We start from the raw sequence: 13,585 nt of genomic DNA, 5'->3' as shown, positions 1-13,585 counted from the left end.
TGTCCTTCTAGTAAAGAATACAGACTTAGTAACTTTTTGGTCCAGGACTATGTACATGAACTGTCACATAAGCCTGTCATGTTCTCTTCTGATCTGCCAGCCCTGGTGATTACTTGATCATCATGAAAGATAAGAATTTTGATTCAAGTGGTTTATAACACAGACTTAATCAAAGTGAATACAACCTATTTGGGGAGTAATATTAAAATTTGTAATTGGTACTTTGACCTAGTATTCTAAATTTTATTAGAAGTACAAATACTGGGTGCTATTGTGAACTAAATATTTAATTATCAAAAATATTTCATATGTATCACTAAAATCTAGAACTTATCTTGAATTACTATGGTAGTTATTTTGAAATTTTTGTAAAAGTGCAGGCGAGCAGGCAAACTTGCAAATTATAGGAGAGTAGCACTCTGTGTCTTTGGTGTTTTACGCACATCTTTTGCCCAGCAGAATACAAAACATGGCTAAAGCTGGAGATTGGGTTGCACATTGATCTTCAAAAGAATGGTAAAATTGGAAGGATATGGAGAAGTGAACCATAGAGGGATCATCTGGATGTCAGATAAACAAGAACATAAGTTAGTCAGGTACCTGAGAGTGTATTTGAGGGAAGTTCTAGAAACATGTCTCTTTCATATTTTGATGATGTGTCTTATTAAGGAGGGTTTCTTAGATTCTACAGAGAAAGTGCCATTTTTCTTTTCTTTTCTTTCTTTTTTTTTTTTTTTTTTGAGAAAGTGGCATTCTTAAATATATTGTAAAATTCAAGTTATCTGTAGTTGTGCTTTCTTAGTTGTAGAATAGCAGAGTGGCTCCCTAGGGAGTTAGTTTAATTCTTTTGGTACTAATACTAGGATCAGGGTATTCACAGACAGAGGAGTCAGAGGTACCTAACCTAGAAAAATCTCTGAAGGCATCTTGGTATCCTGCTGATTCACTCACAGCACTACATCCTAATGCAAAAGTGACTGTGATCTTCATGTAATTGTTTAGCTTGGGAAAATATAGAGATTCCTCCCTCTCCTATCCCTTACTTCCTCCCTCTACAATGATCAGCGTGCCCATTTCTACTTATGAATGCCTTCTACAGCAGCTTTAAACTCAGGGATTAGAGATTATGGAAATAACATTGGTTGAAATAAGTGAAAGCAAGGTGCCATCAAGAGCAGATAGCTTGAAATCTATCTGGGCCCTGTATAGCAAAGTCAGTGCCTCTTCTTTTTTTTTAAGATTTTATTTATTTATTCATGAGAGGCACAGAGAGAGAGAGAGAGAGAGAGAGAGAGAGAAAGAGAGGGGCAGAGACACAGGCAGAGGGAAAAACAGGTTCCATACAGGAAGCCCAACGTGGGACTCGATCCCCGGTCTCAGGATCGCACCCTGGGCCGAAGGTGGCACTAAACGGCTGAGCCACTTGGGCTGCCCAAGTCAGCGCCTTTTAATTGGCCTTTCAGGAAGTCTCAACAAGCACTTTCCTTTACATTTTACTGGCCAGAATTTAGTCTAAATTGTCATTTTTACTTAGCTTATATAACTACAACAAAGCCCGATGAATGTAATCTTTATTCTGTGTGCTATTGTGCCTAGCTGAAAATCAGAGTTCTCTTTCTAAGGAAAAACTGGAGAATAAGTAATAGATATTTATCAGTCTCGGTTAGGTGTGAAGTATACTTTATTAGCAAAATTGTCTTTTTTTTTTTTAAATGGCTTTTAAATTAAATTAAAATCCTCATAAATAAGTTATGGAATGCTCATTTAATAAAACGATTTAGACTTCTGGTTCTAATAATATAGCATACTATATAAACTGTCATAAAAATATTTTAAACTTCCTTATAAATGCCATACTGTACTCATAAGAAATTAAGGGAAATTGCCAGGGGCAGAAATAAAGAGGAAACTAGTAACTAGAACAGCGTGAGCTGTGGCTTACTTGGGTAAGCAGTGAGTTATTATTCATAGAACTGTAGGGACTTGGATTTTAATGCCTGTTTGGGGATAGAAACAAGACCTTGGGAAGTTGAAACTGAAACACTCAGAGCCCTCTTTAAAAAAATGGACTAGAAAAAATCATTCTCCTAGTGTGATGACAGGGAAACCTGACGATGTCTGCCTGGATTCCAAGTCGAAAAAAAAATCTGAGAATGTATAAACATGGCCTCTTACCACCTCATATAAGTTCAGAGTTAGAACTTATGTTACTCAGAGAAAGAGTTGATATCACTGCCAGAAAGAAATACAAAACTTTTTCGGAGGAAAATACCTTTGAACACTGACCATTTGTAATTCTTACAGAGAAGGTCTGGAAGAGGGTAAGCTCGTAATCCAAAAGTACAAAAATATATGAAGTTTTATTTCAAAAGTGTTAATAAACTGAGTGGATTCCTAACAATTAAATATTAGGATAATTTGGTTGAATCTGTAAGTTAAGTGTATGCAAAATGATTAAAGATAATGAAAAATTGGTATGAAAAAGAATCAATAAAGAATTTCCATGTAAAAATAGTTCTTGAAGGCTCCATAGCTAAGGCAGCATATAAAACATAACTGAAGAGGCATTTAGGAATCCAGAAGATAATTTTGAAGGAACTACACAGAATGTAACACACTTTTAAGGAAGTGGTAAATATTAAGGAGAATTCGATAGACATGAAAAATAGACTGGGTCTAAAATTTGTCTACCTGGGCATATAGACTGAGAGAATGAGAGAGACAACATTCTAAGAGGAGTGGTTGAACAGTTCTCAAAAGGAACAAAGATGTTAATCCCCAGATTTAGGAAGCATAAACAGTCCTGGTTGGGATAAATAATAAATATGTATTTAGTCAGATTGCAGTAAAACTATAAAATTAAAGATAAAGGGAAGAAGGACAGATGTGTACAAATGGGATATTAGTTGGCCTGATTCAAGACTAACTTGTGTGGTGGATAGGAGCCAGAAGACAGTATAATATTGTCTTCAAAATGCTGAGAGAAAAATAACTGTCATCTTAGATTTCTATACCTAGGTAAATTGTCATTAAGGAAGGAGGGTAAAATAAATTCATTTTTGTAAGATTGGGACAGTTTACCACTTTCAGATCATCATTGAAAAAACTAAAGAAGATATGAGGAAAACAGGAACATAGAATGAAGGGTGAAATTCAAGAAGCAATGGTGAATTTAAAAATTGATAAAAAAATGAATTCTTAAACATTGACTATATACTACAACTAAAATGGTAATTATTACTATGTTGAAAGGAGTTAAAACAAGGTGGACCTCAAATATTGAACAATGATATGTAAGACAGTAAGGCTTGATTGAAGGTAAAGTGTTCTATGTGGGAAACAAAAATAAAATTAGATGTCTACCTCATGCCATAATAATACAGGTGGATTGGAATCTTAAATGTGATTAAAAAAAAACCACAAAACTTAAAGCTACGTAGAGGGATATATATATGAAGACAAAATTTTGGCATAAGGTGGTGGGAGGATTTTTAAAACAAAACACAATCTAGAATGGAAAATGCTGTTGTACTTCACTTCATTAAAGCAAAAGTATCTATAAAATAAAAGTCTTGGAATGACAGAAGATACTTATATGTAATACATGGCATTTGCAAAGCATATGTATCCAAAAAGCAATGATCTGCAAATCATTTTTTAAAAAAGACAACATCATAAAAAAATGGACAGGGAGTCTCAACAGGCCATTCAAGAGAAAGATACTCAGAAAACTAAACACATGAAAAGATGATCAACATCATTGATAATAGGAAAATATAATTATAACCATAGTGAAATATAATTATAGCCATAACAAAGTATCATTTCTTACCAATCAGATTGGTAAAATTAAAAAAAATTGACAATAACTTTTGCAACAAAAATTCTCATACTCAGTAGGAGTATAAAATCTTTGGAAAATAAGTTTACATTGAAGATTCACATGCCTAATAATTCAGAAATTCTATCTAGGTATAAACTTTTGAGAAATGGAAACCTATAATGAGGAGATAGGTTTAACAATCTTTTTAGATGTCTCTAATACTTATATTTCTAATCCTACAACAGCCACTTCAAAATGTTGTCTTTCACTCTACCTGCTGCATACCTCTCTGTTCTGTCTCAAGCAAATGACCTCCATTTTCACAGAGAAAATGATCAGAAGTAAATTTGCTCAGTTTATTACTTCTTCATAACAAAATTTACCTTTATCTCTCCCTCACTTCTGGTTCCATAGGAATGAAGATATCATCTTGCAAAACTAGAGAAAGGAGTTTAGAGTTTAGAGTCCTTGATTTTTTTCTAGCAGTGCCCAGTAGCCTAAGAAATGGAGCAGTTCTAGGTGATAATGTAGTGTGGTGATAGAATTTTGCCCTTGAATTTTGAAGTGGGGAAGCGAGAGAACTTTGAGGCTAAGTTATCAGATGGGCCAACATTGAATGTTGACGTTCTCTCTGACATGATTTGTGGTGATGAGGAAAACCATGAGTTATGTTCAGAGTCCTCTTTTAAGTGAGTAGGAATGCCTACTAGTTGCCATTGGCAAAGTTATATAACTAGGGCATATCTGCCTCTAACAGCATCAGTGACTCAGAATTTATTTGGCTGATATTAGTGCCTAAGTGAAGTTGGTGGCAAAGAAGAGCAGAGTATCTTCATCATCTCAGTGACAAAAATATAAAAATGAATTACAAAATAAATAAAATTGATTGATAAAAGACAGGTGACCAGAATCAGTTAGTTCCACAAAAATGTTAAACTAGGGAGTATGTTTAAGACCAGTTTTTATGGATGAAGGAAGATTATTGAAAAAGTAAACATTCCACCCTCAATCACATAAAATCCTTGGGTAGCTTCTTAAGTTTTAGGATCTATCACAGTCCTACAATGTACTTACTCTTCTCCAGAAAGAAATACCAGATTGTTGGGGTGCCTGGGTGGTTCAGTTGGTTAAACATCTGAACCTTGATTTCAGCCCAGGTCATGATCTCAGGATCATGAGATCAAATGCCATGTTGGGCTCTGTGTTCAGAGTGGAGTCTGCTTGAAATTCTCCCTCTCTCTTTCTTCCCCACCCTCTATTCATGTGCTCACTCTCTCTCTCTTTCTCAAATAAATAAATGAATACTTTTTTTTTTTAAAGAAACACCATAACTAACTAACTATAAGTTTTCATTTTCTGCTTCTTGTCAAGACATTCACATCATCTCCAAGATTCAGGATCCATTTAAGATGCAGAATTGGATTCAAATAGGCCTTTATTAGGCTAGTTTGCACTAATAAGTAGACCTTCAGGTCTCAGTGAGTTGACCTGATAAAAGCTGACTTATTGTTTATGTAATAATCCTAGGGTTGTGTATGGGTTGAAAGGAAGACTCCTGCATGTGGCTTTCCTTCTAGATGTCATTCAGGCATCTAAACTGATAGTGACTCTGCCATCTTTAATAAGTGGCTTCCAAAGTTACTTAGCATGTCAACATACCAGCTAGCCAAAAAGGGGTGGTGGAGGACAGAGGAATTCTTGTGGGAAGGTTTTGTGGGCCTGGCCTGGAAGTGGCACACATCACTGCCATTCATATTACATTTTATAAACTGAGTCATATAGCCACATCTAAGTGCTGGAGATAGTGGGGAATGAACTGTAACTGTATGCCTGGAAAGAAGAGTTAATGATTTCATTAATATAATTAATATATTTTTGTACCATCAACTACTTCAAACATGATAACCATAACTTTTTAATTCTCATAAGAACTAATAATGCCTCAAGTTTATTAAATAGGAATTTTAATTGAAAATATGTACATGATATATAAAGGTGTAGATTTTATATTGTCCTCAGGCAATCTAAGTAAATTTTAGTCTGCAAAAATAATCTTACTGCATTGATGAAACCTGAAGGAGAACCTGCTTTACTACCTCAAGCCTTACATGTTTCCTTGTGGTAGGAGAAATTCATTGGCCTAATCTGTACAACCATTACCTCTTTGAACCTGATCTAGAGCCACTTTCCAGGTGTATACTCTATAATCTGATAGAAATTTATGAACCTGCTATGGTTCCTGCAAATAAACACTGCATAATTCTGTATTTGAAGATAGAGAAGAACTTAATCTATTTCTTTGAGCATCAGCCTTTTTTGTCTTCCTTCCTAGAGAACTTTCTAGATGGGAATGTTTCACTTTATTAGATAATGAAACTGAATCCCCATATAAAATTCTCTTAAGTATAAAATCTTGATTAATCTTGAGAAGTTAGAGAGTACATATTAATTAGGCCTTTAAAAACGTTTATATCTCAAATGAGATATGGTGTGTAAAGAGGTTCAGTTTTAATACTTTACCACTGTCTGCCTTTGTAACACTAACTCAGTCATTTAACCTTTCAGGGTTATTATTCTATGAAATGTCTTAGGGATGATAGATTTGAATTTGTGAGGTCCATTTCAGCTATACTAGTTCTTTAATCTTAAAATCACTATTTTTTCTAACAATTTATTTGATTATAACTTGTTTTTTTGATCTTCCCATCTTTTAATCCTCTCTAAACTTAAATTTTTTAAAGTTTTTATTTTAATTCCAGTTAATTAACATGTAGTGTTACATTAATTTCAGATGTATAGTGATTCACCAACTCCATACATCACCCAGTGCTCATCAGTACAAGTGCACTCCTTAATCCTCATCACTGATTTCACCCATCTCCCCACCCGCCTCCCCTCTGGTAATCATCAGTTTTTTCTCTATAGTGAAGAGTCTGTTTCTTGATTTGTTTTTTTGTTTCTTGATTTGTCTCTCTCTCTCTCTCTTTTTCCCCCTTTGCTTATTTGTTTTGTTTCTTAAATTCCATATACGAGTGAAGCCACATGCTATCTGTCTTTCTCTGACTTATTTCACTTAGTATTATACCTCTAGTTCCATTCATGTTATTGTAAATAGCAAGATTTCATTCTTTGTTATGGCTGAGTAATATTCCATTGTATATATATTTTTTAAATCTGTTTTGTAAATTGAAACATTAGTTTTATAAACTTTGTCCCAGGTGATGCCATTTTGGCTTTCATTCTTGTTAAATTCAGGGACATTTAAGTTCTCTCAGAAAATAAAATGTAAACATAATGGGAATAAACTGTCAAAACTAAGTAATATTATATGATTTTTAAAACCTGTTTACCCTTTACAATAATAATTTCTACAAGTGAAAATTTGAATTATTTTTAAGATTGTATACTTTTTATTAGTGCTTTTTTCTTACATTCTCTTTTTAAAGTTGTTTTTGCCAAATTTAACAGGTATATAAATATATGTAGTTGGCCCTTGAACAATGCAGGGCTATGAGTATCAACCCCCTGTAAAGTCAAAAATTTTTATAACTTTTGATTCTCCCCATCTGAACAATTAATAGCCTACTGTTTACCAGAAGCCTTACTTCTAATATAAACAGTTGGTTAATACATATTTTGTATGTGATATGTATTATATGCATATTATTATATACATACACCTTATTTTATTCTTATAACAATGTAAGCTACAGAAAAGAAAACGTTAAGAAGGTCATAAGCAAGAGAAAATACATTTATAGCACTGGACCTATGTGATTCAAACCTGTGTTCAAGGGTGAACTGTTATTCCAGCACTCAGAATTAATACTTGTTAACATTTTGACATACTTGTTTTTAGTTTCCTTTCAGAGATAAATACTAAGTGTGCTGTCTTTTTTAATAGCAATATTGAAGACAATTTGCCTCTAATAGAGTTTCTCCTCACTTTTTTTTTAAATCTATAGTTTTAAGACAAAAACTGACAATGTGGTACAAAGTTTATATTTCAAGTTTTCATAGAAACCTAACACATGCCTAAAAAGATTTTACAATACATTTTTAGGTACAGGTCTAGACAATGTCAAGAACTGATGGATCTCATGATTCAAGACAGCATTTTGGGTATTAGGTAATTCTTAGGATTAGAAAAAATTTTGCTTTGTTTTGTGTTTTAAAGTGAACCACTGCCCCGGTATGAAAGTTTAATCTTCTGAGATCAGGGCTTTTGAAATCATTCACCTCTCAAAGTGATTGTGTGAAGTTGTGCTGTCAGTAGTTTCAGAGTTCAAAGTTCAAAAAGCAGGCTCCAAAAGTTTTCCATTCTAAGAGCATGGGCCTTTCTTCCCCTGAAGTTCTACCTTCTATACCACCCTCTTTCCCTCCCCAAATACCTCAGCCAGTTGCTTGGATTAACAGGCTGATATTTATAGCTTTATAATTGAAAAAGAAAGAGTCTTGTCAATGTCAAGAATTAGCACCCCTCTAAGACGGGACGCTGGGCTGGTATATGCTTCAATAAAACTTGCCCTCCTCAACCAGTTTCCATTCTACAAATGGCACCTGGTGACTAATTGACTGGTATAGTCCTTCGTTGGGAACAGCATTAGGCACAGGCAGGGAATACCTTGACTTGTAAGTTTCAGGTACTCACAGCTTTTAAACAGTTTCTCACAGTCCTCACTGAGGTCACCAGTGACATTTTTTTTTAAAGATTAAATATTCTGGTCATAGAACCAAATCATCATTAGGTTGTTCTTTCCATTGTTTCACCATTTTCCCAGTCAGGCCCCAAATTTTAACAAGAATGATCCTACCTGTTTCTCTCTTCCTTCCTACTCCATCCATCCTACCACCAAATAATATACCAAAAATTGCTGAAACTAAATACACACTGCACTATAAAAATGCAGAGCTAAAACTTTTGAAAAGCAGGCTTTGTGTTGTGGAGATGCTCTTTGAAGATCTAGAGTATCGTTTGTTACACTCATACACTCATTCTGCAAGTTTTTTCCTTTATGGAGGCTTTCTCCTTTTCTTAGCCACGTACAGAATGAGCTGCCCTTGCAGCACTTCTTTCTCTTCCTTCCCCGCACTGGGATGAGTGTGCAAACTACATAGCTGGAAAGGCTTTAAAGCACTTGCTCTAAGGCACAAAAACTGTACTGATTCTTCAAAGGACATCTGCTCAGGCCACCTCTATGGTGTCAAGACAAGTAAAACGCCTTCCTTTCCCACTTGAAAACCATGGTCAGATGTGACAGGGGCTGGTACTCAGAAGTTAATTATTGCCATTTTTTTTGTCACCATCCTCTGGGAGGTAGGAATGCCATGTTAGCCTTTCATCATAGAAGGATATTGATCCCCTGTGGGCACTTGACATTGGCTTCCTTGGCAAGGACCAGGTCATCCTCATCAGATTTTTTTCCATTTCATCAAGAACACAAGCTCTGCATTGGAGTCCATAGCTCCAATAATCTGTTCCAGCTCCAAACCCTGGGCAAAACCTCATGGCTCCTCTGACTCTTCTTTCTTCTTTGATTTGTTCTCTTCCTTATTTTCAGAATCAGAGTCAATTTTCCTGTATTTTTTTCTGTCCCACATGCCGTTTTCTATGACTGTAGAAACTCAGCAATGATGTCAGGGCAGTCCGGGTTCTCTTCTGGATCCTGTGTGTTGTCCTCATCTGAGGATCCCTTCCACTTTAGGAGGTACTCCACTTTGCCTTTTCCACTCAATGTTCGGGAAATTTTTAAACCACATATCCTTCCTCCTCCTCTTGTAGCATCCCCTCCACTGTCATCTTGTTTTGTTTCTTTCTCATTGTGCCCACCAGCTTTCTGGTCTAAATGGTGATGCTGCTCAGAGCAGCACCCAAGCGCATGAGAGGAAACAGTGCCGTGCTAATGATGTGTCAGGACCAGTGGGGGAAGTGGCCTCCAGAAAAGGAACAAATCGCTTCACATTTTAAAGCTTGTTTTTGTCTTAGCAATAGAAACAGAAGTTAACATAGTGTTGTGATTGAGAGTGTGGTCTTTGTAGTCAGAACACCTAGATTTGAATCTCAGCTTTTTTCACTCAAGTACCTTGCCAATGCTAATTAAATTTGTCTCATTTCCCTCCTCTGTAAAGTAGGAATAGTAATAGTCCCTATATTACAGGATTATTCAGAGAGCTTAAAATAGTCAGGCGCATAGGTAGGTCTTGGTATATGTTACCTTTTTTTAAAAATGCAGTTAAATAGGGACTGTGTATGGATAACAGCAAGGTTACAATGCTAGGTGTCAAGTTATTGCCTCAGCTTCAAATGTGCCCTTCAGATCCCTGCTTATAATGCTGGTATTGGAACTTGCAAACATTGCTTTTTTTGCCATTAGAATTTGCAGCACGGGACACTGTAGGCAGCAGAGGCTTCTTTCTCTGCCTCTAGTGTGTCTCTGTTCTGCTTGTACTTAGGGCAGCACTGTGAAACACCCAGTAACACTCACCGCAAGCTATTCTGTGCCAAGGGCCAGTCAGAAGATGAAAACTACCCAGTAATTTGAACAGATAAGGTTCAATATGAAGAATTCTTCACTATTTATAGGAGGTTAGCTACTGAGAAGGAATCAAATTTCAGAAGAATATTCTAGGGCTGAGGGAGAGAACCTAAGGAGAGAACAAACTTGGAAGGGCAGCTGCCTCCCTAGGTTGAGATTTAGGCCTTGTTAGAAAAGGTGGATTCACAGCTAGAGCTTTGTCCCACAGTTGCTGGGCTGAGGTTGGCAAACAGGAAAACATACGGTAGGACTGGCAACCTGGAAGCTGTGTGCATTGGGCCAGTGCTGGCAGGCAGGGAACCTGGGTTAGAACTGCCATGCAGGGGATCACCCACTGTGATGCAAGTAGGGCAAGGCTGGTGTGGGCAGGAAACCCCTCCATTGGGGTACAAGTAGGCCAAAGATGCTAGGACCTATCTTACTTTGTTTGTTTGTTTATAAAGGATCCAAAAGAGGGGGTACATAATAATATCTCCAGATATTCAAATTCTTCCAGACGGTAAAATGCCAGCTTGAGGGAGATGAACTGCCAACATTTTTGAGACCTCTGTATGTGAATAGAAAGAAAGGGCACATGAGTCACTCGATAGTTGGTGTTATGGACTGAATGTGTCCCCCTAAAATTTGTATGTTGAAGCTCTACCCCTAGAGTGCCTGTATTTGGGAATGAGGTCACTAAGGAAGTCATAGGTCAAATGAGGTCACAAAAGTAAGCTCCTGATCAGATAGATAGGATTAATGTCCTTATAAGAAACGACATTGGGGAGCTCACTCACACTTTCTTAATATGCCCATGTGAGGAAATAGAAAGACTGTGCCATCTGCAAGCCAGAAAGAGAGCTCTCACCAGAAACTGAATATGCTGGCCCTTTGATCTTGGACATGTAGCTTCTAGAACTATGAGAAAATGAATTTCTGTTGTTTAAGCCATCTGGTCTGTGGTATTTTTTTATGGCAGCCCAACCTAACTAATATAGTTGGCTAAATTCAAGGTGATTCATTTAGGGTAAAATAGTCCAAACTTAATGGTGTGTTATGTTCATTTTTTTCAGTTGCAGTCTAGAAAAACTGTCTTGGGAGTCATGGAATGAGGCCCAGAAGACAGTGGCTCAGTGCATACATAGAGATTTTGTCAAGAAGGGTCAGCCATCAGTCTGAAGAAATAAATAGAATACCATATGCAGTATAATCTAGATGTTTGGAACTGAGTTAGGAAGGCAGAGAGAAAGGTGGTAGACCATGAGGCTGATGGGACCCATAAGAAATGCCAGGCCTTTGGAATAGTTTTATCATCATGGACATATTTAGAGACTTCCAACTTATAGCACCACAGAGGCATTTGATCCCTCAAACTTTATATATGGAGCTGAGCTGCCAAAGGCTATTTCTGGACCCTGTTAATCAATAGAGGAGACACTCTTGATGAGCTGATGCTGTTGGCCGAGGGAGAAGGAAGTGTTCCCATTTAGTTTTCATCTTTACAGTTTGTAGAGTTACTATTTATTTGCCCATTTTTTACAGTTGAAAATGCTAAAGTTCAGAGAGAATATTTTTCCTAAGGTTACCTAACTAGGAAGTGGTAAAGTTGACATTTGAACATAGGCCTGAAGGATTACAAAACCAGTACACTTTTATTCCAATATCCCGAGTGATGTAATGTGGAAGAACACTGGATTTGGTCCTAGACTCAGTTGCTGTCTGTCTGACCCTGATGAAGGCTTCTCTAGACTAGGCTAGTAACCTTTTTATGAAACCAGGCTCATGATAATGATGCATGTGCTGTTTGCTTTTTAAAAACGAATACAGCATTCCACAACTTTATTTCTAAAGTCTATGTGTGTGTATGTGTGTGTGTGTGTGTGTTTCTTTAAAGCATGACTTTGGTTTCTGTCTTTTTTTTTTTTACCCATTCTTTCATAACTTGTTTTTTTCACCCAGCTATGTGTCCTATGAATCTTACGCTAGTACCACCTCTTCATCTACCATATCCTTTACTATACTGTACACTCCTACTCCATTGTAGTACTCCAGTGTGCCATAATTTATTTAACTATTATCTCACTGATCGGAATTTTGTTTCTGTTTTTCACTATTAGAAACAGTGCTGCAGTGAATATTCAGGTTTCTGTGGAGATGCACATGTTACATCACTAGGTCCACAGCAACTGGATTTTAATAGCAACCATTGAATTGTTCTTCAAAATGGTTAAATCAAAATACACTTCTGTCATCAATTGTAATGGACTCCTGTCCTATTTATGAAATATTATCAAATTTAACTATTTCCAATTTGAGTGTGAAAAAATGATTTATATTCCATTTCTAGTGATTATTGGTGAGGTGGGGAATTTTTTTGTTTGTAGTTTCCTAGAAATTGCCTTTTAATATTTTCTGCCAATTTTTTTAATTTATTGATTTCTAGGATATGTAAAAATTAAATCCTGTTCCACTTTATAGGTCATAAATGTTTTCTTTCATGTGAGGCCTTTAAAATATATTTACAGACCTATAAACTTAAACAACACATATATCATTTTCTTTGTAACACAGATGTGACCATACTATCTGTATTATTTTTGCCTTTTAAACTGATTATTTTTAAACTGATTATTATATTAAAATATTACTGTATCAATATATTATAGATTTCTGATTCTTATATTTGGGTACTTTTCCAAACTCTGGATATACTATAGTAAACTATATACTATATACTATAGTTATGTTCAGTTTATGTATTTCATTTTCAGTTCTTTTTTAAATCAGATTTGATAGGGGTTTGTCTGCTTCACTGGTCTTTTCAAATACTACTTTTTAAAATTAAATTCATTTACTGTCTTACTGTTTTGTTTACTTCTGCTTTTATCTTATTGATTATTCTCTTCTGTTTTCCTCAAATTTATCTTATTCGTTTGTTGACTTCTTGAGTTTATTTACTTTGTATAATTTATTTACTTTAAATTCTTATTTTAAAAATATATTTAAGGGTATTAATTTTCACGTGTCAGTAATGGCTTTGACCAAATTACAGACTGCTGCTTGTGAGTCCCTAAGTATCATTTATTTTAAAAAACTTTGTAATTTCAGTTTTCATTTCTTTTTTAACCCAAGAATTGTGTAATTGTATAGTAGTTTATCTAAAATTTTCCAAAGTGATCTTTTTTATGTTTGTTTGATAAATTTTAGCATTTTTCCACATAAGGTAAGGAATAAGACCTGAATGATT

At 35.6% G+C, this 13,585-nt stretch overlaps 1 protein-coding gene and 1 pseudogene across 4 annotated transcripts in view; one reads left to right on the top strand and one right to left on the bottom strand.

The window, feature by feature from the left end:
- Positions 1-13,585, top strand: part of MICU3 (mitochondrial calcium uptake 3) — a 95,356-nt gene that overhangs the window by 10,305 nt on the left and 71,466 nt on the right. The window lies entirely within an intron of this gene.
- LOC144283980 (chromobox protein homolog 1 pseudogene) lies at positions 9,102-9,644 on the bottom strand (annotated as a pseudogene).

The sequence above is a fragment of the Canis aureus genome, chromosome 15 (genome assembly GCF_053574225.1).
Source record: "Canis aureus isolate CA01 chromosome 15, VMU_Caureus_v.1.0, whole genome shotgun sequence".
Taxonomy (NCBI): domain Eukaryota; kingdom Metazoa; phylum Chordata; class Mammalia; order Carnivora; family Canidae; genus Canis; species Canis aureus.
Note: the sequence above shows the minus strand (reverse complement) of the source record. Positions and strands in the feature narration are given on the sequence as shown.